This window comes from Xyrauchen texanus, chromosome 6 (genome assembly GCF_025860055.1).
Source record: "Xyrauchen texanus isolate HMW12.3.18 chromosome 6, RBS_HiC_50CHRs, whole genome shotgun sequence".
Taxonomy (NCBI): Eukaryota; Metazoa; Chordata; class Actinopteri; order Cypriniformes; family Catostomidae; genus Xyrauchen; species Xyrauchen texanus.
This window is the reverse complement of record NC_068281.1, coordinates 36,849,155-36,873,908: the sequence shown is the minus strand read 5'-3', so window position 1 is coordinate 36,873,908 and position 24,754 is coordinate 36,849,155. Positions and strand designations below refer to the sequence as shown.

Below are 24,754 nucleotides of genomic sequence, written 5' to 3'. Positions count from 1 at the left end.
AGACACACTACTAGACACTAAAAAAGATCAATAGTACAGATAGTGTCTTTATGAAACATGAATCATATTAGATGAACTTAGGAGCACAAACCATAAATGAATACCCTATATTACACAGTGTACAAGATCTGCTATGGCATTCATTTGGTTTCACTTTAGGAAAATCCAGAGGGAACCCAGCACTCAAAAATGCTAATTCTCTTCCAGGTTTTTGGATTACAACCTGAACATATAATTACAGATGTTAAAATCCAAAGTCTATCAAAATTGGTCAAGTTTACAAAGTTTTAAAAGATTCTTAAAACCTTAATCCATAAAGTCTTAATTATAAAAAAAGTTATTGTTTTGGCCCAAATATGCCATGCATTGTTAAATTATGTTGATCACTTTTACTTAAAATAATTAATTCTCAGAGCTTCATTAAATCTACAGGTATAAGTGTTTAAGATGTGGGGACAGTAAACTGTAATTTCAAATTCATAATTTGACAGCATATGGGTACATGCAGTATCTACTCTACAATAATTTGCACTTAACATGAATAAAAGCATATAATTCAATGAAATATGACAAACCAGGTTTTATAGTAACCTAATTTCAGACCACTTCATACTGTCCTACTCTTTGAACACCACTGATCAACAGTTGCATCAGACATGTAATGTTATTATCGTTTTCCATCTACAATCTGACATTATTTGTCAATCTCCTACACCAAGTATGAAGGCAGTAGGACAAATCCTCAAATTATATAACAAAAAGGATTGTACAAATGAGAAGTTTTCTAATTGTGCTCCAATAATAATCTATCCCACAATAATATTTGATCTTATTTGTATATTGTCTTCTGTCATGCAGCTGGTCTGGATCAATTGCAGGGCTGATGCTGGTCAGGTGACCCAGACCAGTCCTTGAGACGTCTTGTCACCCGGTTCCCACAGTTCAGCAGTCATTCTCATGGTGAGATTAGCAGGGGTGGCCTTGAACTTTCCACCAGCCCGGTAATCTGCTGCTTAATTGGCTGATTATTATGCTAGTCAAGAATAGATGATGAGCATGTGACAGGTACAGCGTACGTGCACTGAAGTAGTATTTTCACCCATTATATATTATGGTGTAGATGCTTCAGTATCTGACCACAGATCACAAGAGTGATTATTAGATGATCCCTTGATTAATTTATGCTGCAATTGACCAGTCAGGATCAAGTATTCTTTACACAAATATATTTTTTCTAACTGATCGTACTTAAGGTGGTCGAACACCGGACCAGAGAGTATTTTTCTATTAAAATGAATAGGAGCTCTAAGCGCCTAATGGTCAAATGATGTAGAAAGGAAAACCCACCTTACAGATAAAAGAGCCAATTACCTTTTAGATACAGACATCGCCTGTCAATCAACTTTAGAACAAGCATGCACTTTAGTTATACAAGCTGTGAAAATTAAATTTTTTAACTTAATATGAGGTAAAGAATCACAATTTATGATTCCAGTGTTGTCAGATTTTATTGCTGATTTGCAATTCTTTGATTGCAATCTTGTCCAACAGTTTTTGAGATTTTGGTCTTCAAGTAGAGAGGAGCTGCACAGGCTGGAAATTCTAAAATTCTAAATCAACTATGAATGTATGCACACTGCCGCAGTCCCTCAGCATCTGTCGGTGTGCTCAGCTACGACTTCTGAGGCTGCCGCGCCACGGAGTGCAACTTGCATTGTTTTCAATTAAATTCAACCCAAATCACTATCAAAGGGCAGATTATTTACTCTAGCCATCACTGGATGATTTACTGTGCTGTGATATGTATCTTTTAAATAGACTACACAATGTATTTTCAGTTACAAATATGTCTTTTTGTGGTTTGATAGCTTGAAAGAAGCCTATTCAAGGCTACATACAGAGAAATTGCATAATAATCACCATTAGTTTGCTCAGTTACAACAGTTTAATACACTAGCCTGCAAACTCCACTTTGTTCATTCTTGAAGACGGACAAAAACTTTTGTGTGCATGGTGACTATTCACAACTTTGGACTGCCATCTACACCATTCAGCACCACAGTCACACTCTTTCTTTCTGTCTCTAAATATACTAGAAAAACCTAGCAACAAGTTAGCAGTGCCTAGCTACATGATAAAACATGCTAGCAATAACTAGCTACATGCTAAAACATGCTAGCTATGCCTAGCTAGATGTTAAAACATGCAAGCAATGCCTAGCTATATGTTGTAATGTCTAGATACATGCTAAAATGTGCTAGCAATGCTTGCAACATAATTGCAATGCTTATCTATTTCCTAAAATAGGGGTATTCAATAGGCGGATTCTGGTCCAGATCTGGACCGAAGAACAATTATATCCGAGATCAAATTTTTGGTGCTAGTTATCTGACACCTGGCTAAGTGATATGTGTATACACCCCCGGAGCGGGAATAAAGCGTTTCCAGAGCTCTCCCCGCAATAGAGGCACCACATAAAGCCTGAACTGAATGTATTGTAATTTTGTATTAATGTGGTTATTTTAACAACAGTAGCGGAGAAACCGCTACAGTTACTGGCATCTTTTGATTAACACACTGCAGAAAACAAAAATGAAGCAAAGTGAAACTATTTTCATCTGTCTGATGAGTGATTCAGATGGTTCAGCTTAGTCAAGTTAACGTGCCGCCTTTAGACTACAGTGTTTTTTTCTGTCTAAATTTAGCTTCATAAATCAGCATGTTACGAGCATGTCCTCATCTCTGGTGTTACCTTTGCCAAGTTTCCCAGCCACTGACCCTTGAAAAAGAGAAAGGGACTCCATAGACTGCTAGTGTAGTGACATTTACAAGCCACTATATTGTGGCATAGATGAATAAAGACAATATGAATGTGTCACTGAGTCCATGACAAATCCAATCCAGCATGATGTGAGGAGTGACATCCCCACCTTTATGGGAATTAAGAGTAACAAAACACCCCTGACAGTCCCACAACCATGGTTTTTTTTTGGGTTGTGCTGTAAACAGAGTCTGTCACTTGAGCTGGACTTACCTTTGTTTTGTGGCACTTTGGCTGGTGAAGCTGTGAGGTGGCTTTATTGCCAGGACTTCTGTTAGAAATTAAGCTTATTTCTTCCATTCTCTGACTCAAGGAATCTTCTTGTCGGCTCCAGACACTTTTTCATTTACATGGGGTATATCGTAAGGACGTGTCTCTCCTACATAAACACTACATCGGCAATATCCTTTTCCTCTCTATAAGGACCTCAATGAAGGCATGTCCCATTTGCCAGCCTGGGGGGAACATTGGCGTGTGAAGCATAGGCATCCCGCCATGGTGCCACCAATGGCCTGGATAACCCACATCGCAGGTGAAGCGTCGGCATCCTGCCATGGTGCCACCAATGGCCTGGATAACCCAAATCGCAGGTAAAACTTCTATCTGTCTGTCTGTCTGTCTGTCTGATAGATAGATGAGTTATATGTGTCTGTCCACTGTAAATCATACCGTACACACTTATGCATGTTTGGTGTTGGTAAGATTAATGCACGCCAAAAAAATTCCTGCCTTTTTTTTTTTTTTTGATCTTTTTAGTACTTTTCTTTTGGAGATACAAAGTGCACACAGTGTGGTGTGATGTCTGAGCTGCACAAATGATGGCAGGTTGGTATTTGTAGTTGTGGTTGAATGTAAGCTGACTCATGGGATAGGGGTATTGTCTCAAGCAGCTTTTTAAACAATATTAAAGGAGTTCCCATGCATGCTTGTTGGCTGCTTTTCCTTCAGTATTTGGTTAATGACTAATGTATTACTTAATTTAATTAAGTAATTCAAATACAAATTTTAGCTTTGTAAAGAAATCTGGTAACACTTTATAATAAGGTTTCATTTGTTAACATTAGTGAACAACATTATGTAACATGAACTAACAATGAACAATACTTTGACAAATCAGTTTATGTAAATTTCAACATATACATGTAGTAACACATTTTTATAATCAAAAGTTATTTAGAGTATTTGTTTGTTAATGTGCTAACATGAACTAAAAATGAAAAAATTTTGTTTTATTTACACTACCATTTTTAGTACGTTTTGAAAAACTTGACTGAAATGTATCTGAAGGCGTATGCTTAAATAATTGAAAGTAGTTTTGTAGACAAACGTATAATTGTGCCAACATATTAATTTATTTCATTATAAAACAAAAATGTTATTAAAAAAAATAATACGTTTTTTAAATTGATGACTTGGACCAAATAATAAAGAAAAGCAGCCAATAAGTGCCCAGCATAATACACTCACCTAAAGGATTCTTAGGAACACCTGTTCAATTTCTCATTAATGCAATTATCTAATCAACCAATCACATGGCAGTTGCTTCAATGCATTTAGGAGTGTGGTCCTGGTCAAGACAATCTCCTGAACTCCAAACTGAATGTCAGAATGGGAAAGAAAGGTGATTTAAGCAATTTTGAGCGTGGCATGGTTGTTGGTGCCAGACGGGCCGGTCTGAGTATTTCACAATCTGCTCAGTTACTGGGATTTTCACGCACAACCATTTCTAGGGTTTACAAAGAATGGTGTGAAAAGGGAAAAACATCCAGTATGCGACAGTCCTGTGAGCGAAAATGCCTTGTTGATGCTAGAGGTCAGAGGAGAATGGGCCGACTGATTCAAGCTGATAGAAGAGCAACTTTGCCTGAAATAACCACTCGTTACAACCGAGGTATGCAGCAAAGCATTTGTGAAGCCACAACACGCACAACCTTGAGGCGGATGGGCTACAACAGCAGAAGACCCCACCGGGTACCACTCATCTCCACTACAAATAGGAAAGAGGCTACAATTTGCAAGAGCTCACCAAAATTGGACAGTTGAAGACTGGAAAAATGTTGCCTGGTCTGATGAGTCTCGATTTCTGTTGAGACATTCAGATGGTAGAGTCAGAATTTGGCGTAAACAGAATGAGAACATGGATCCATCATGCCTTGTTACCACTGTGCAGGCTGGTGGTGGTGGTGTAATGGTGTGGGGGATGTTTTCTTGGCACACTTTAGGCCCCTTAGTGCCAATTGGGCATCGTTTAAATGCCACGGCCTACCTGAGCATTGTTTCTGACCATGTCCATCCCTTTATGGCCACCATGTACCCATCCTCTGATGGCTACTTCCAGCAGGATAATGCACCATGTCACAAAGCTCGAATCATTTCAAATTGGTTTCTTGAACATGACAATGAGTTCACTGTACTAAAATGGCCCCCACAGTCACCAGATCTCAACCCAGTAGAGCATCTTTGGGATGTGGTGGAACGGGAGCTTTGTGCCCTGGATGTGCATCCCACAAATCTCCATCAACTGCAAGATGCTATCCTATCAATATGGGCCAACATTTCTAAAGAATGCTTTCAGCACCTTGTTGAATCAATGCCACGTAGAATTAAGGCAGTTCTGAAGGCGAAAGGGGGTCAAACACAGTATTAGTATGGTGTTCCTAATAATCTTTTAGGTGAGTGTAGATGGGAACTCCAATACTGTTTAAAAAACATCCCAGGGTGATTCCTCAAGAAGCGTACATTTCTGCAAGTTCTAGGCAAAGTTTGACTACTTTGAAGATGCTAAAATACAACAGTTTTTATATATTTTCGATTTTGTTTAGTCACAACATAATTTCCATATTTCCATTTCTGTTATTCTTATTAACTTATTAACAAAGATGAAAAGTTTGTAAAAAATGTATTGTTCATTGTTAGTTATGATACTTACTGCATTAAATGTTAACGAAAGGAATCGACTGTAAAAAGTTACCTGAACTTAATTTGTAATTTATATTGGTCTGCAAATCTAATTTCATACATATGAGCATGAGCCTTTAAACTCATATTTTTAAACTCATATTTTTAAGATCACACTTCAGTAAGTGTGACTGCTGGTATAATTTCACTTCAATAAATATTGTATTTATTTTTCGTGTCATTTTTGCAGTATAAAGTCGACATTTGCGTTACATGACACTAGTGTATGCAAATCTACTAATCCAAAATCTCATCCAATGTTTATCGTCTCGAGCGCTGATTGGTCTAAATGATCGCCTCCATAGCAACGCGCCTTGTGGGGTGGATTAGCACGTGTGGTTACTAGGCAATGTCCCTTTACCAGTGTAGCGTAAAGTTTGCATCTATGGAGGAACTCGCACGGGAACTTTATCACACTATAAGTGTAAACAAATGAACTTGAAAACATTTGACATTGAAATGATGAAACATCATGTTTTTAAGTCACTCTAGAAGAGATTTAGAGGATTAGCTCTCTAGAGCCTACTCGACATGAAACATTAGTGGGTTATAACAGGAATGTAATGTCTTCTTCGCCAGAAGAACATTTATTTTACAATTAGGTAAAATCCTTTGGAATGAACCGAATCTCGTGGAAATTTTCTGGACATTCTGCAGTTTACTGTTGAGGAAAATGGGAGATGAGCTGCTCAGAGCATCTGAGTTTATCAAAGGTAATTACTATTACAGTAATATGATAAGTTAGCTGTAGGATACCTATATAGTTAATGAGTAAAAAGGCAAAACGCTTTTACAACCCATTTTCTAGGCAACCTTGGTACCATATGTAGCCGAAATGTCTTGAAATATCCATGTCTTAGCATATTTATGACACTTAATACAACCCCAATTCCGAAAAAGTTGGTACAGTATGAAAAATGATTTGTAAATTATGTTCACCAGTTGCTATATTGAAAGCACTACAACTACACATTATATGATGTGTTTCCTTGTGAATTTCATTGTTTTTTGAAATTGTACAGTCATTTCAAATCAGCTGATTGCAACGCTTAAAAAAAGTTGGGACAGTCGAGGGTTTACCACTGTGAAACATTACCATTTCTTTTAATAACACTTATGCATTTGGGCACTGAAGACACAAGTTTGTTTAGTTTAAAAAGTGTAATTTTCCCCAATCATCCATTATGCTGCACAATTGTACAGGATCTTTGTTGTCATATGGGGGTGCTTCATAATGCAGCACTCATTCTCAATAAAAGATGGTCAGGACTGCAGACAGGCCAATCTAGCACCCGCACTCTCTGCTTATTCGGCCAGTATGTGGTTTGAAGTTGTCCTGCTGAAAATGCCAGGACATCCCTGGAAAATACAGTGCTGGATGTCAGTATATGCTGTTCCATAATTTGTACATATCTGTCTGCATTAATGGTGCCCTCACAGACGTGTGAGTTGCCCATACAGACACTGGCTTGTGGACCTAATGCTGATAACCGCTTGGATGGCCCTTTTCCTCTTTGGCCTGGAAAACATGACAGCTGTGTTTTTCAATAACTTTTGAAATGTGGACTCATTGGACCAAAAAACACAGTTCCACTGTTCTACCTTCCATCTAAGATGAGACCGAGCGCAGATAAGTCAGCAGCGCTTCTGGACAGTGTTGATGTAGATTTTTAAGACAGTAACTATATTGTGCACTGTAGAGGGTAAAATCCTTCCAATTTGTCTTTGGGGAACATTGTTCTCAAAGTGCTGGATTATTTGATGAAGCATCTGTTGGCAAACTGACAAGTCTGAAATTATCCTTTCTCTTGAAGCACTAGGCTGTTTTTGGAGGCACCTTATACAGTAAGCCTTGTTATTTCAACTCGTCAAATTGTTATTAGTCATAAATTGCCTGTCTCAACTTTTTTGGAGTGTGTTTCAATCATTTGATCTGAAATTACTGTACATAAAAAAAAAACATTGAAAATCACATGGTAAAACATCATATAATGTGTAGTTGTAGAGCTTTCAATATAGCAAAGGGTGTAATATAATTTACAAATCACTGTTTTTGTTTTATTAGCATTTTTCATACTGTCCCAACTTTTTCGGGAATGGGGTTGTACATTTATTTACCTTATAATTCATCAACAAATAATAAATACTGTAATACTTATATGATCAGTTCAAGTTCATTAAATTCTCAAGATATATGAAATGATATGCTCATTTTGAATCTTGTGATGTATAAATGTAATATGTAATATTTGTTAATTTCATATTAAATTGTTACCATAAATTGAAGTGTTTAGAATTTAGTTCAGTACAAATCGACAGTATGGAGTCAATCTTTCTGCATACAGTAAGGGATTTAAGTTGCATACTAATTTATTTTTATTTTCCTTTTTCCAGATCGTCTGTATTTTGCTACTCTTAGAAGCAAACCCAAGAGCACAGCAAATACACATTTCTTCTGCACTGATGATGAATTTATTTATGAAAAGTGAGTCATCAGTTCTGAATTTAGGCCACTAAATGGTTTTATCATTGGTGGCAGATTTAGTAAATTTAGAGTCTATTTGCTCTAACAAGTCTCATACTGAGATCAAATGATTTGTAAAAGAGGTTTGAGTGAACAGTTTATAGTATTTGCATGATATTAGAATTAGAAATAAGATATAGATATTAGATAAAATAATTAATATCATAACTATAGAATAGCCTAACATAAAAAATCTTTCGTCATTGTGGTATTTTTTGTCCAATTTTTTTATTGTTAGCGCTCATTATTTGATACTGATTATTATATGGCACATTTCTGTCCTCAGCTTTTATGCAGATTTTGGACCCCTTAATCTAGCAATGATGTACAGATACTGCTGTAAACTAAACAAAAAACTAAAGGTAAGATAATTCTCTTCTCTTTGCTATCCATATCATAATTTAAATAGCTCAGTGTTTAGCTGTTTTTGTCATGTTCCTGAGGGTTTCACCAGGTATTCATATAATATTTTATAGGTTGTATTGAATTTTCATTGTTAGACATTGATAAGAACATTTTGGACATGCACACAGTAGTTGCCTAAAAGTATTTTTTATTATCTTTTTTTATTATTTTGGAAAATGTTGCAGTGGGACCCTAAAATCATTCAAACATTTCCCTCTTGTCCCAAGGGGACATTTTTTGTTTGCATAATGCAGCACTTGAACTGAGAATACACTGAGAACAAATAACAGTGCTGGATTTACATTTTCTTGGATGAATCTTAGATTAAAGATTATTGGAAATACCATCTTGGAAACAGAGAGAGTTGATCCCCTGCAAATAGATAGATTAAACCCAGCTTTGCTCTGAAATAAATGAAAATAAAAATGACCATTAGTTCAGTAATAATGAGTCGACAATTACAGTCTTAAAATAATAGTTAACCCAAAATGTTTTATTCTTACATCATTTACTCACCCTCATGCCATCCCAGATGTGAATGACTTTCTTTATTCTGCAGAACACAAATGAAGATTTTCAAAAGAATATCTCAGCCCTTTTGATCCATACAATGCAACTGGATGTTGTCCAGAACTTTGAAGCTTTAAAAAAACACATATAGGCAGCATAAAAGTAATCCATACGATTTCAGTGCTTTAATCCATGTCTTCTGAAGCGATCGAATTGGTTTTGCGTGAGTACAGGCCAATATGCAACTCCTTTTTCACTATAAATCTTACAGCAGTCTCCTTGGCAATCATGACTTCAAGCTTGATTACACTTCCAGAGCCATCTAGCGCTCTGCGAATGCACCAATCACTAGGAAGGGTAATCGAGCTTCAAATCATGACCGTGCCTAGAGACTGCAATGCGTGGATGTGCAAAAGTAAGAATTTCAGATTGAATTCAAGAGTTGGAATTTGAATTGGGCACGCCCCACAGGAAGTTGAATTGGAATTTGAGTTGAATGAGAGGAAGTGGAATTTACTGATTTGTAATTCAAAGTCACACTACACAATTTCATTAGTCAAAGACACATTTTGTGACAAATAATTATGTTATTATTTTTGAAAAGTTATGCCAATTTATTCCCTAATAGGTATAAATATTTTTATAGACATAACATTTCTCTCTCTCTCTAAAAGAAAAAACAAAAAAACATAAAAAAATTATTATACATTGCCATCAAGTGTGTTCTACAATGGTCCATAAAATGAAAATGCATTAAATATTGTAAAATAAATGAAATACAATTTTATGTTGGTGGCATTTTAAACATTATTACTTGTTTATTGTAATAAACATAATCACTAACATCATTATTACTTGTTTTATAACATTATTAAGTTATTAGATTTACTATTTATGATACATACTGTAAAAAGTGATGTGGTTGTAGAACTTAGAAATTAAGTTTGCATTGCTTTTGTATTAAGTCGAATTAATCTACTTCATTTTAATTAAATTAACTGAATTTAAAATATCAACCTGCCAAGCTGTACATATTACATATTAATTTAACAAATACATAATTAAATTAAGTAACTTTAAGAAGAAGAAAAAACTTAGAAAATTGAGACATTGGAAAACATCAAGTTACCTTTGTCAAAATCAGAAAAAACAATGTTATTAAAACCATGCAAAATGGCCAAAAAAAATGCAACCATAATGTATTATGCATGCCCCAGTGCATGCTGGGAAGAGGGTAAATGGGACTAAACCACATTTTGTGTAGGCCAATTTGAATTCAAAAACATGCATTCATCCAACTCCCTGCTAATTAAATGAAACCAAAACTGCAGATGTATACATTTGAAAAAAAAAAAATAGATATATAATATATATTTTTCTTTCAGTACTTTTTCAGTATTGATTACTTGACATAAGATTCATTTTTATAGTGTAAGGTTAATAGAATACCCATTTGTCATGCATATGATATGATAACCTGTTTCATGTTATACTGAGAAATAAAATGTGTTATTTAAAAAAAACTGTCAGATGAATTTCTTTGAACTTCATTCCATTTGAATTTAATTAGAATTCATTCTTTTCTGAATGGTGCACAACCTTGCTGCAATGGCAAGATTGTGCCATACCCAAAACCAATTGGATGTCTTCAGAAGACATGGATTAAACCACTGTTACTATCAATTACTTTAATGCTTTACTAATTAATAATTACTTTAATTATCTGCTTTTTTGGACCTTCATATATGAACTATTCATTTAAATGTCAACTGCAAGACTACAGTTCTGATTATAATAAATCACAAGCAGTACTTATATTGAGCAGGAGAGAGCGCTCTATTGCTGCTTCATGTGAGTTACACTTCTCTGTATTAATGAAGATAGAGACAGAAGTTTCTGGCATGAATGAAAGAAAAATCTGAGCTTTAGTGGCTTTCTCCTGAAATGACTTGCTTAGTTTTAGGAATTGACACATAAAGGGTGTCATGTTGACATTTTATTTGTGCATTCTGTGAATGTACAGTGTCCCCGGAAAGTAATTGGACACTTAATCCTTTCCCAAAAGTGTATGGATTTCATTACAAACCAAGTGGCATCTGCAAACAAATGATGTTCGAGATTTTCACAGAACTAACTTCACTTTCCTTAAGTAAAGTAATGGTGGCTCAGTGGGTAGCACTGTCTGCATGGGTGTGCTCCTCCACAAGTTCAAAAACATGCAGGCTTACACAGTGCAATTTTTGGCTGTCGTGCGAGCTCCCGATCTATTTTTTCCATTCGGGAGAGATCGTATGGAAATCGTTGGTGCTCGTGTGGTGGCAGCTCACAACCTCCTGATATTTTTTAAAACCTGTCGGATTGAATTCGTGAGGTGTGTGTGGTTGAACGAGCTGATTTAGCGATCTACCTGAAGTTGACCAATCAGGAGAAGGTGTTACAGCTCACATGATCAATGAATGAGTGTTCATGGAGCTTTTATACATTTGTAGAAAATGGTTGTGTTAAAACTGTGTTATTCCCATATTATTCACGACCACATCACTGGGAATGATTCTACAGAAATACCAAACTGTTCTCTGCTCTTCCAACAAATCATTTTCGCGAAAACAATCTTTATCACTCTAATGGATGAAATGGTCTATTTTATTTGTCATACTTGCATTTGTTTCAGTTCTAGGGCTTCATTTAGGGGGATATAGCATCTGTTATAATTGTATATACACGATAGTGGAAATGTAAGAGATATATTTCAACTCCCGTCTGCTGAAACCAAGGATGAAAGATCAACCTGTCAATCAACCACTTAGATTCTTAAACTTTGCTACATGCAGCTTTAAAATGCATTTACATGGACAAGACTTCTTCAGCATGTCTGCTATCAACTTGCAAGCAGTGACACAGATGAGAAGGATGTAGCCTACATCTAAAGCTGAGTGTAAAGCGGAGGAGGGCGGGGCCAGGCTGGAACGATGTACACCCGGTCCCCAATCAGCCTGATGGGACACGCAAGGGATTAAGAGGCAGCTGCACTGTAATTCTCTCTCTCTCTAACTGTCATCACCGGCTGCCTTTATCCCTTGCGCGCCCCATCAGGATGATTGGGGACCGGGTCTGTGTCGTTCCAGACCGGCACCGCCCTCCTCCACTCTACACTGAGTGATACAGGTTCTCCACTAAAATAACTTCTGCACTAAACATTATGTTTGCACTTAGATTAAATCCAAGTATAACGGTGCGTGAATGTTCCACACTTTCTTTTTGAATCGCTTTATTATCATGCAGTACTGGCAGCAACACACTGTTGTTATGATAGATGTATGCAGTCATGAAATCACACAGCCTCTCTTCAAAATCTGAATCTGTCAAATATCAGACTGCATTTGTAATAATTATACATATATCTTTTAAATAGGCAGTTGAGTTTTCAGCTATTGCAGCCCCTGGCCATGCCAGTGTTCTTTTCATTTCTAAATCGCTTGCTACAAGGAATGAAAGCAATGTCCTCCTTTGGCTTTATGTCTTATAATGATAAATAGCACAAAAATGTGTGCGATTGGTCCAGAATTCGCCAGGTCGTTAAGTCATGTACCACTGCATCTATACGATTATCAGATATACTGGCTCATAAAGTGCAGGGGCTCATGAACTCCTGAGTGTCAGAACTTGCATGTCCAGCTTTTAAATTGCCTGTAGGTGTGAGTGAGAGTGTGTCTGTGTCTGTGTTGTGTGTCTGTGTTCCCCTGTGATGGACTGGCCACCTGTCCTGGGTGTTTCCCTGCCTTCGCCCCAAGACAACTGGGATAGGCTCCAGCACTACCCGTGACCCTGCATAGGACAAGCAGCTATAGAAGATGGATGGATGGATGTACTGGCCCTGCCTCATCCTAAAACCTGCCATCATTGTGTGCATGCTTAACATGTGTATTAATTAAATGAAACCAAATCTGTAGATATATTCATTAAGTAATTTCCATTTAAAGTGGGCAATCCACTTTTACAGATCAATTGAGTAGTGTTGCAAAGACTGCCTTCTTCTGTACAAGACATTATATATGCAAAACCATTCATCAGAAAACGTGAAACCAAAAGCAAAATTTAAGAAAGCAAAAAAGCATATAAAAGAAAATAGATCATGTGCTATTATTGTAACATCCATTACACTGATTGTCCTTAATGTGTGTTTTGTGCATTTCTGCAGTCTTTCACTCTGTCTAGTAAACGTATCATCCACTACACCATTTATGACCAACGAAAGAGAGCCAATGCAGCCGTCCTCATTGGTGCTTATGCAGTGAGTTGCTATCTTTCACTGACCTTGATATTTTATTAATTTTTGATTTTAACTTTTCTGATTTGTATACACACTGTATAAGTACACTCCTGCCAATTGTCTATTTGGATTTGTTTTAATGATTTTTTTTTTTAATAACCTGTTTTTCCTAGAGTCAAATTGACTTAAAAAATTAACAATGTTTTTTAACGTTTCTCTATTATTTCTTTACTGCATATTGGCATTGAATTCAGAGTTTTTGTGTGTAAGACAAGCAGAAGAGCAGAGCACCTGTGTTTGCCAGTTGATCAGCACCACTAACATGCTGGATTGTTCAGCAGCAGTGACTGGACAAAAAGCTCTTATTTAATTAGTCTGTCACAGACATTATCACAGTCAGAATGGGAAAAATCTGACTGCTCTCCATATAAAAACCTTAAAATTGTTTGTGGGCAGTTTGTCAGATTCTATGCAAATAGAGCCATAGGAATCCATTGCCCCTATTCAAACGCTTCCTCTGAATTTAACTCTGAAAATATGGGATTGGTGTGAATATGCCTTACTGGGCAATGACAAGATATACACAGACAAAACTGGTTCTAAGGTGTAAAGAACAAGAGCTATTCACACTGAGTTTAACCCATTTTTCAGAGTCTGTCCTCAGAGAAATTGCCAGTCACGTTTGCTCAATCTTTTCTCCAGATAATCTATTTAAAGAGAACTCCAGAAGAGGTTTACCAGACCCTTATCTCTGGACCCAATGTTTCATACCTGTCCTTCAGGTGAGAAGCTACACACACAGTCTGAAACACATCACATTCAAATAATCACGTTTCAGGGTTTAAATTGTGCTGGAATGATGTGAAACTGGTTCTAGCACCTTTAATTATAAATACATTATTTCAACAGTATATATATATATATATACACTTCTGGGCAAAAAAAATGGTCCAAGCTATCTATCTGTTTGCCCGTCCATCCGACCATCCATCCGTCTTAATGTTGCCCTGTAGTCTGTGGCCTACACTGGTAGAGGAAACATATTGTTTTCTAACCAACTTCATATATAATACTTTCACAAAAGTGTGTTGACGTGTTTTGTGTATTGACCAGATTTTGAGGTTCCTTCAACTCCAAAATCGTCATACTAGTAATTACCTCACTACATTAGACTGTTATTATGCTGGTAATATTGAGGGACCAACAGTTGTATAGCGATTTCCTCGTTACAAAAATAACATGATTTGGATTCAACTTATATCATCAATTTAATGCCTTTTTATATTCATACAGAGATGCTGCTTTTGGGAACTGCACATATAATCTAACCATTTTAGACTGTTTACAAGGAATCCGCAAGGTAAGTGAATTAAAGGGGGTGGTTTTGCATGGCTTTCCTCTGCTATAGCAGCACCACCTGTTTTAACTGTGAATATTTTGCAAGGGGAATGTGCAGCATTGTTGACCAATTAGTTAGGTGTCAGGTTACACAGGCACTTTCGGACAATGCCTGGATTGCGTAGATGTGGAATGTACTTCTTCCCCAGTGCATTATCTTTTAGTCCAATTATCTGTTTTTTCAATGGTAACATGGAAGAAAGAATTGTATAACAGATGGATTACATTGGGACATTCCACACAATGTGATAATGAACAGGAAGCACATAAAAAAAGAAGAACATTTGTGTTTGGAGAGTTTTAAGAAATTAAGCATATTACAGTTAGGATGATTGTGCTTGTAATAAAGATACAATTTGTCAGGGTAGGATAGAGCACAACCTTATCAGTTTGTTATGTCCTTATACCCATAAATTAAGAATGTTGTATTGTAGCTTAAGTAAAAATAACGGGACATAATGTATAATTGGCTCCTTTTCAAGATACACTCCCTTAGAAGAAATTTGATTTCTAGTGCACATTAAAGTAAGACAAATTCATAATTTGTTGCCCATGAAATGTTCATCAATTGATTTGAATAATATGAAAAAAATATTTTTCATCCCTTCAGGCCCTGCAGCATGGCTTCTTTGATTTTGAGAATTTTGATGTTGAAGAATATGAACATTATGAGGTATCAGTTTTTGAGCGGCATTCTGTAGTCAAATATGCTAAACTGTTTTACTAACTGTTGTCTAGGCAATTGATTTTCTACATAGCTGTGCTAGTTTCATGTCACTCCAATGTCTTTTCATTTTCACAAAATAAAAAAAATTATAACCCAAAATCTATACTATAAGTTCATTTATTTGGTATTAACAGGATAATGTGCAGTCAGACATCCATTCATTTTTGCAAATTAAAGCCCTTCAGGGTGATGAAAGACCCCTCTGCTTCACATAAGGTCCTAATTACCTTGTCTGATTTATTTTGTGAACTTCCCTTCTCACCTTTCACATTTGAAGTGTGTGGAAAATGGTGACTGTAACTGGATTGTGCCAGGAAAACTGTTGGCCTTCAGTGGACCTCATCCCAAGAGCAAAATAGAGAATGGTGAGCTGATTTGCTCCCTATATGTCAAAAGATCATGTTAAAACATAACTCGAAGCTGTAGTTATAGAAAAACATAAAAAATGGCTTGTCAGACCAGTGCAGTGGTGATTAAACCCTTTTCATCAACAAATGAAGAGAGTTACTCATTGTAGCAATTAAACAACTCACATCAAATAGACCTGATAACAATGTTTTTGCTGTATTAGGTTATCTGCTCCACGCCCCTGAAGCATACTTCCCCTACTTCTCCCAGCAAAATGTCACAGACGTGGTACGACTAAACAAGAAAATCTATGAAGGTCGGCGCTTCACAGATGCCGGGTTTGAGCATCACGACTTGTTCTTCATAGATGGCACTACACCTAGTGATTTGATCACAAGACGCTTTCTGCACATCTGTGAGAGTGCAAAGGGTGCCGTAGCTGTCCACTGCAAGGGTGAGAGGCTCTAAATATTTGTGAAGAAACAGTATCTTGTTCTTGTTTGGGTGAAAGCATTCTATGATCTTGCAGTTCTCATGTACAAATAAATGGTGATGTGAAACCGTAGATTTTAAACAGGTGCAACAGATTTAAGTTAGCCACTTTGGTTATAGAATTCAATTGTCACTTTCTTTAATAACCAAACTGTGTATGAACATAATCATTTTTAATATAGTTAACATATTTGTGTGAATCTGAATGCAGCCAAAATGTTGTTGAAATATTTGGTGAAAAAGTGACAAAAATCTTTCACTTCTCACACTCTTTTAACAGCTGGTCTTGGGAGGACTGGTACTCTGATAGGCTGCTATCTGATGAAGCATTATCATTTCACAGCACCTGAGGCCATTGCCTGGATAAGAATTTGCAGGCCTGGCTCCATCATTGGACCACAGCAGCACTTTCTCAAACAGTAAGCAGAGAAATTGACAGACTCAGACAGACTGAGACAAAGAAAAAAGAGTTTATTTAAAGGGAAAGTTCACCCAAAAATGAAAATTCTGTCATAATTTACTCGAAACACAGATGACCTTCTTTTATCTGTTAAAGACAAAAGGAAGTGTTAGGCAGAATATTGGACTTAAGTTAGCATTCACATTTATTGTTTTAGGAAGCAGCACAGTATGTGGGTGCAGCATGACCTTGATCATTCAAAACTGAAGCAACAGCATTTGAGACTAAGCCGGCACCAGGAAAGAGATATTTCCTATCTCATCTCCAACATGGACAACATATCCATCAACAGCTCCATGCTTAAGCCACTGAGTGTGGATGAGGTGAGATATCTGAGAACTGAGACAGACTGATTCCCATCAATCGCATCCCACATCTGAGTCCACAATACAATAACACTGTAACGCAATACAGATATTGGGATTCAACAAAATCTTCTTTATTGAAGTTACCAAGATGTAATACAGGCAGACCTGATAAACACACACATACAAAATCTGTATGACTACTATCGGTGAACTACAAAGCTACATGATGATAACACACAAACAAGAGCATGCAAATGTGGCAATACACTGTAAATAGGTAAACAAACACCCCCACAAAACAGTTTCACTCAATTCACATTTTTAGCGGTTTTATTTAACCAAACTCATGTCAGTATTTGACCAGCCACAAAGCTGGGTTCCTGATGATGCTACACTGCCCCCTACTGAAAAGGCTGGCATCCCCAGCAGCTCTTAACTATTTCATGATTCGACATAACATAGTCCCGTAGGAATCCAGCCTGTTGCTTGGCCATTTCACCTCATTCACAATCTTTCCATGAAGAAGACAAGAAAAAGTAAAGAGGTGCTCAGGGTTGCGGCCCAACTTGTCCATCTATGGCACAGGGCTTGATGCTTATCTGTAGTCCTCAGAGCCCTCAGTTGTCTGTACCTCCACCTGTGGTTGTTACGGCGTTAAGTAGTCCCTATGCAGCACCAATGTCCAGTGCTGCCGGGAACCCTGTGCATAATGTCTAAGTTCTTTTTCAAAACTTCACATGGTCCTAGTCAATGACATTCCAGTTTAGGAGAGTGCCCTTTTTTCTGATGGGGCAGTAAACCTAGCCGACAGAGGCAAACCATACCGGAGCCACAAGGAATTTTTGGCTCCGGAGGTACCCCAAAAATTATATCCACGGGCGTTAGTAGCTCACGCCCAAACATGACAGCTGCAGGAGTAAGTCCAGTCGACTCCTACACCGCTGTCTGGTTTGTCCATAGGACCAAAGCCAGGTGTTGATTCCAATCAACTAACTGTGGATAGTATCCACTCTGCAAATGAAGAGGGGTGGAACTGTTCTTTTGTACCCTCAACTACCGACAGACCTACGTGAACACCTTCACCTCAAAGTTCTGCCCTTGATCACTGTGGATCTACTCAGGTACCCCAAACTAGCAGAACATCTCCTCGACAAACTTCCCTGCTATCGTGTAAGCACTCAGGTCAGGAATCCCATAAGCCTCCTGCCACTTTGTGAAATAATCCATGGCCACAAGATTGTAGCTGTACCCGGTCTCTGAAATGTGAAATGGCCAGAGTATGTCCATCCCAATGCATTCCATGGGTGCCCCACCAAGTACTGTTGCAGGGGAGCATGTGGTCTTTGGGATGGCATGTTTTGAGTGGTGCACACGTCACACCAATGCACGTACAGTGGAAATCATTTCAGGGTCTTTGTTATGCCAAAATGACCCACCCCCACCGAGCCTTTAGTACTTGCTGACAGAGGGACCGTGGAACCAACAACAGGAACTGAAAAGTTCCATCCACTGGCAACTGCCAGCACCGATACACCAAGCCATCCCACAGAGCCAGAGTGTCCCATTGCAAGTGGTAGACGTTTACCTTGGGGTCTGTGGCCATGGCAGTAGCACTCACCATGTGTCCCAGGTACACTGTTTCCCTTCTCAACAGCGTGAATTTCTTGGCACTCAATCCCAAACCGGCCAGGCAAATCGCTTCAAAGTCTCCTGCAAATTGCACAGTGCCCCACCAAAATCCCACGTGTGCACTAGGAGATCGTCCAAATAGACCACACAGTGGATGCGAGGAATGTCCCAGAGCTCTCAGTATGGTAAACGACAGAGGGTGTCATTGTAGATGGATAGGCTGTGCAGCACCCATGTCGATGTCATGTTGCACTAACCCCGTATGTCCTGGGCAGCAAAAATATCCAAATATCCATTAAATAGTCCTTTAAGCTGCTCCCACTGAGGCACTGCCATAACTCCTGCACTGCCTGTCTGGTCTCCGACGATGGGGACTAGTTGCAGTAGTTTCGGCTATTGCAGGGCTGCGGTAGCCTGGCAGGACACCCGGGCGGACAAGACAGATGGTAGAGCCGGTGTCCACGAGGGCTCGGCAGTGGTGACCCTCCATAGTGCATGTAGAGGCCGTAAATCTGACCACCATGGTACATTTTCCATGGAGGGGGGTATTAGGTGGCCACTCTCCTGTATTTCAAGGTGAAGGTTCCAGAGCCTGGCAGATCCATGCCACGTGTCCCAACTTGCTGCAATGGTAGCAGGCTCCTGCCGGGTTTCTCGCCTCCTTGGCCCAAGGGAAGGTGGTGGTAGTTCCACCGTGTTGACCTGGCAGACCTCCTCGATTTCCCTGATGCTATCCTCGCCGGAGTACCCAACTTAACACATTCTAGCAGATGGGAGCCGGGCTATGACATTCTAAAAACAGGCTACGCACACTCTGCCTCCTGGAATGCCCGTGCCAGGCGGACTTGCTGCCGGAGTCTTTCAGCATGGAGTCTTTCAGTTTTTCTCCCACTTTGCCGCCACCGCACACTGTGGGTACCCCCGTCGGGTGTAAATTTGGACATCCACTGTGAGGGACCACAGATATTCCTTCCCCACCCTCCTTCCTCTAATGGGTAGCTAACTGATCCTGCCATTGTATAACGCTGCCCAAAATGTCACTCCAGTGCTGCCACAAGGGTCCCATAATCCCGATGCTCAACAGACACAAGATGGAGAAGGATCTGCAGGGACATACCCTCGAGCACCAAGGCCAGGTGGGCCGCTGCGTCTCGTTACCTCCACCCACCGTACCAGGTCACCAGCTGATCTACGCGAGGTATGATTCACCACCTTGGCCTGTGTTCGCCTCCATCATGGCATTGTCCACCTTGGAAACCTGTCATGCTTGCTTTCATTCAACAGGAACCTATCTTACTCTAGGTCCCAGATGTGTGGGCTCTGGGCTTGAGGTTATCAAGCAGCTCCAGAGATGGGCATCGGTCTCCCGGAACCTGGTGGGTCTCGCTGGCTCCAGCCAACTCCCACTGGTCCAATGCCTCAGCAAGACCATGCAAATGTGGCAAATACACTGTAAATAGGTCCACAAACAACCCCACAAAACTGTTTCACTTAAAGGAGCTGTAAGTAATTTCTAACTTGGAAAACTATGCGAAACATTTTCCTACTCCCTTAAAGATATTAATGAAATAAGTGTCCTGCGATATCTCACCGGTCTCTATGACAGCTGTAGACTTTGTAAATAGCAAACAAAAATGTGTCGGCGGACCATGGACATTGATACTTTTCACCTGTCAATTATTTTGCTCATTTTAATTTGAAGTGGATCATTGAGGCTATGATTCATTATGTTTGTCAGTTTAGGGCACTATTGTGCCACTGTTGAATTTGATAGCCACAGATAGCCTTTAATTCACATTTTTATCAGTCCTTACCACAAAGCATGCTAGGTCCCCAGTGATGCTGCAAAATTCATATTGAAACTGTGTCTTGTCATACTTAGAATTACTACAAAGAAGAGGACATGATTCCCACTCAAGGCGACAAACTACTAGCTTTTAAGGGCCAACGCCAACCCAGATCTACCACCACATGGTTCAGGTATACCCTAAATTACACAAAATAATGAATTTGACTGTAAATTGAGGAAAGTGGTGCCATATAGAGTTTAATTCAAGGCTTACAAAGACAACACACACATATGAATTACATGGTACTATCAGGGCAATGTGACAATCAAACATAAAAAAATTTGTGTCAGTATACAAATGTAAGACACATTTGGTGACTTTAGTGAGGCTTGGTTTGAATATGATATTTGATAAACTGTAGGAGTTGCAAAAAAAATACAAAATGCAAATCCGTTCAAATCTTGCATTCAACAGACCTTGAAAATGTAGTAATCATAATAATCCACAAGCCTTCAGGAATATATAGAGAGTAAAATAACGGGTTAAAGCCAAATTATTCCACTTCACTTATTTTTGTCCCTTCCATGCTTACATATTATTTAAAGTTTAATCATTATTGACCAGTAGATAGCACTGTCACCAAATTGATGTGGTACACTTCAGTGTTCAAATTGAGTCTGAGCACTTGGGGGGTCCCCTTACACTTAAGGTGCATACACACTGCCAGCGACATTGTCGCTGCAGGTCGCCAGTGGCTGGAGGTGAAGTCGCTAGTGGGGGTTCCCACTACTGGTTGCATAGTAACGTTTATAAATGACATTCACGGATGTCATTCCATTGCTGTTGACAGCGAATCTCTTTTCTTGCCACTAAAAACAAACATTTTGGAGGGAAAAGACAAAATATAAATGGAATCAGTACATAAAATACTTTATATCAAAGATGAATGAGAAACAAGGCGTGCTGTTTGCCATAGCGTCTGTTTATCTGCGGCGAAAATGCAAATGCCGGTCTGTCTGGGTCCATAAAATCCCCGCGATCTCAGATACACCTTTCCACGCAGTATTTTTCTTAAACATGTCCTTGTACGTGGGAAGAGACATATCATAGAGCACTGGAAAATTTCTAACAGCAAGAATTAGCCTTTCATCCATCTTTCCATTACTGCAGGAGCTGAGAGAGAGAGAGAGAAGGATCACGTGAGCTCTCCCGTCTTCTCTCCTATTGGCTGTCGCTTCCGTTAGTCGCTCTTCATTTGAATAAAGTTGAACTTGTCTCAACTTTGTCGCATTGCTGGACACGCCCACATCTTGTGCCAACGGTCGCGACAGCTCGTCGCTGGCAGTGTGTATGCACCTTCACACTTTGTGTAATTTGGCACTGACACCTACCAAGTTTCATTAAAGCTAAAGTTTGTAATTTCTGTGCCTTTCTTGCGAATATAAACATTGTTTTCAGACAGCCTTTTCAACAGCTTTGTCTGTCATTAATCAAACAAAACAAATCGTTCACCCCAAACTTACATAATTTGTCGAGTCAAAATTGCTGTGTCGGGTTGCTCAAAACAAACAGACCCATTTGTATTTTGCCAAAGAGACACAGTGTTTACATTTATTGAAATCTATGAATGGCTTATTTATAGTTGTCTCTGCAAAATAAGCTGGTATAGGAGAAAGATTCATAAGATTCCAGTGGTTAAATCAATATCTTCTGAAGCAATCGAATTGATTTTGAATAAAAACAGAACAAAATATAATTAATTTACCCTATAAATCTTGACATTAGCAGTCTCCTTGGCGATCATGATTTCAAGCTTGTTTACACTTCATAGCACCATCTTGCCCTCTGTGCATGCATCAAGCACTAGGCCTAGTAAGTGTACTCAAGTTTGAAATCATGATCATGCCTAGAGTCTGCAATGGCAAAAGGTACAGTGAAAACAGAGTTTTTTGGGTCTATTCTTGCAGAAAACTGATTTAATCACTTCAGAAGACATGGATTTAACCACTAATGTCATATGGATTACTTTTATGCTGCCTTTATGTGATATTTAGAGCTTTAAAGTTTTAGCTGCCTTTCACTTGCATTGTATGGACCTACAGAGCCAAGATATTTTTCAAAAAATCTTTGTTCGTGCTCTGCAGAAGAAAGTAAGTCATACACATCTGGATGGCATAAGGGTTAATAAATGATGAGAGATTTTTCATTTTTGGGTGAACTATTCATTTAAGCTCATTTTAACATCAGCTTAATAAAGAGGCACACAATGCAACGAGAAGAAAGATTCCTGCCTGTCATGAGGACACTTCCTTCCTTATATGTCTAAATCAATGAATTATTACTGTAACTCTAAATGAAGTACTTTACTGAATCCTGATAGATGTTTGTCATTTTCTATTAGTGGGATAGACACAGCTCCAGGCACCAATTCCCCTCCCAAATCTTTCAAAGCTCCTTTTTTCATCTCTTCTTCTCCTGCACCACGGAGACTAACACGCAGCACTTCCTCCTCTGCCGGCAACCTTTAAAGGTAGGTACTTTAATGTGTCTGCACAGCTTATGTGATTTAAACTGGTTTTAACATAGATGCTTATCCTACAGGGACAGTACACCACAAAATGAAAATTCTGTCATCATTAACTCACCCTCATGTTGTTCCAGTGGAACACAAAAGGAGATGTTAGGCAGTACTGTATGTTAGTCTCAGTCACCATTCACTTTCATTGCATCTTTTCCCCTCATACAATTAAAGTGAATGATTACTGAAGCTGAACATCTCCTTTTATGTTCTACAGAAGAAAGTAATATTGGTTTGACACAACATGAGGTTGAGGAAATGATTTAAACCTGTTTATTCACCCTGCACTGCTTTAGTCCCCGTTTAGCCCACTCCCTCAGCAACCTCTACGATGACAACAACTTCCATGAAGAAGACAGCAGCACACCACTTTCATCCTTCACTCCCACCCCATCTCCTTCCGTAACCCAATGCTTTAGCTTTGCTACCCCACCACTGACCCCTGTCTGCCTTCCTCCCACTTAAACTACAACCAAGAGGTCAACATCAACCTCAACAGCCTGACTGGTGCTAACAATGTAAATGCTACCTGCAAAGTCAGACCTATGAACAGAACTGTCTACAGTCCATTCTCCAGGGGTCGGCTAGGCCCCAAAGAATTTTGAAAGAAGACACTTTGGGCTTCACTTCTCAAGTTTCAGAATTAATATATGTTGTTATTTTAAAGCAAAAAACTACAATCTTTAAAATAAATTAATAAATAAATAAAAGTTTTGGACTTTGAGATGGGCTCATTCTGTTTAGAAGACTTCATATATAAGATAATATACAGTTTTACAACTGGAATGCTGCTCAGATTGCATAGTCTCAGATTGCACCGCTTCCCCTATTCACCAGATTATCTATCACCAGCGTAAGGCATTTCACTATGATCCGGTCATACAGCGAGTAATTCCCATCTCATGGCATACTTCTATTTTATTATCATTCAGGCATCATCAAAGAGCAGAAATTCGTTGGCATGTCTTCACAAATCATTCACTCATCGTGGTCAGCCCACTACAGCAACAACTAATCAGAACCAATATGATCGATAGCTTAAATGCCGGAATTCAGCCATACATGTTTAGGGGTTCGTGTATCTGGTCTCCGGAATATGTAAGAGACAATGGTAACTTGGCACATCAGCCGTCGAATCAGCTATCAAGCACATTCTAGAATTTCTAGACATCACACACATTCTCTAACCATGCAAGCTTCCCCCCTAAAGAAACATGACAGGATCAGGTCTATTTTCACATCTTTCCCTGGTCAGTATGGGTCTCTTAACGCAATCTCCAGCCCTATCAGGCCACCTCAATTTTGCCATGCTTATCATTCCTCAAGGCCACTTCCGCCTCCTTACACTAGCTCATTCCATATACAGCCTCTCCTACCCACCAGTCGATGATGGCTGGCGAGAATCTCCGGATGACACACCCCTATTCTCGGACATGGCTCCCTCCATAGGATTCAGGGGTTGCCGCCTAGGACCAAGGACAGGGGAATGGCCAGAATTTTACTTTCTTCAATATGGCTTCCTACGCTCCAGACGCT

General features: G+C 38.8%; 1 pseudogene; it reads left to right on the top strand.

Moving 5' to 3' along the window:
* The first annotated feature begins 8,608 nt into the window (after positions 1–8,608).
* On the top strand, positions 8,609–23,823 carry LOC127645713 (dual specificity protein phosphatase CDC14AB-like; annotated as a pseudogene).
* Positions 23,824–24,754: the final 931 nt, after the last annotated feature.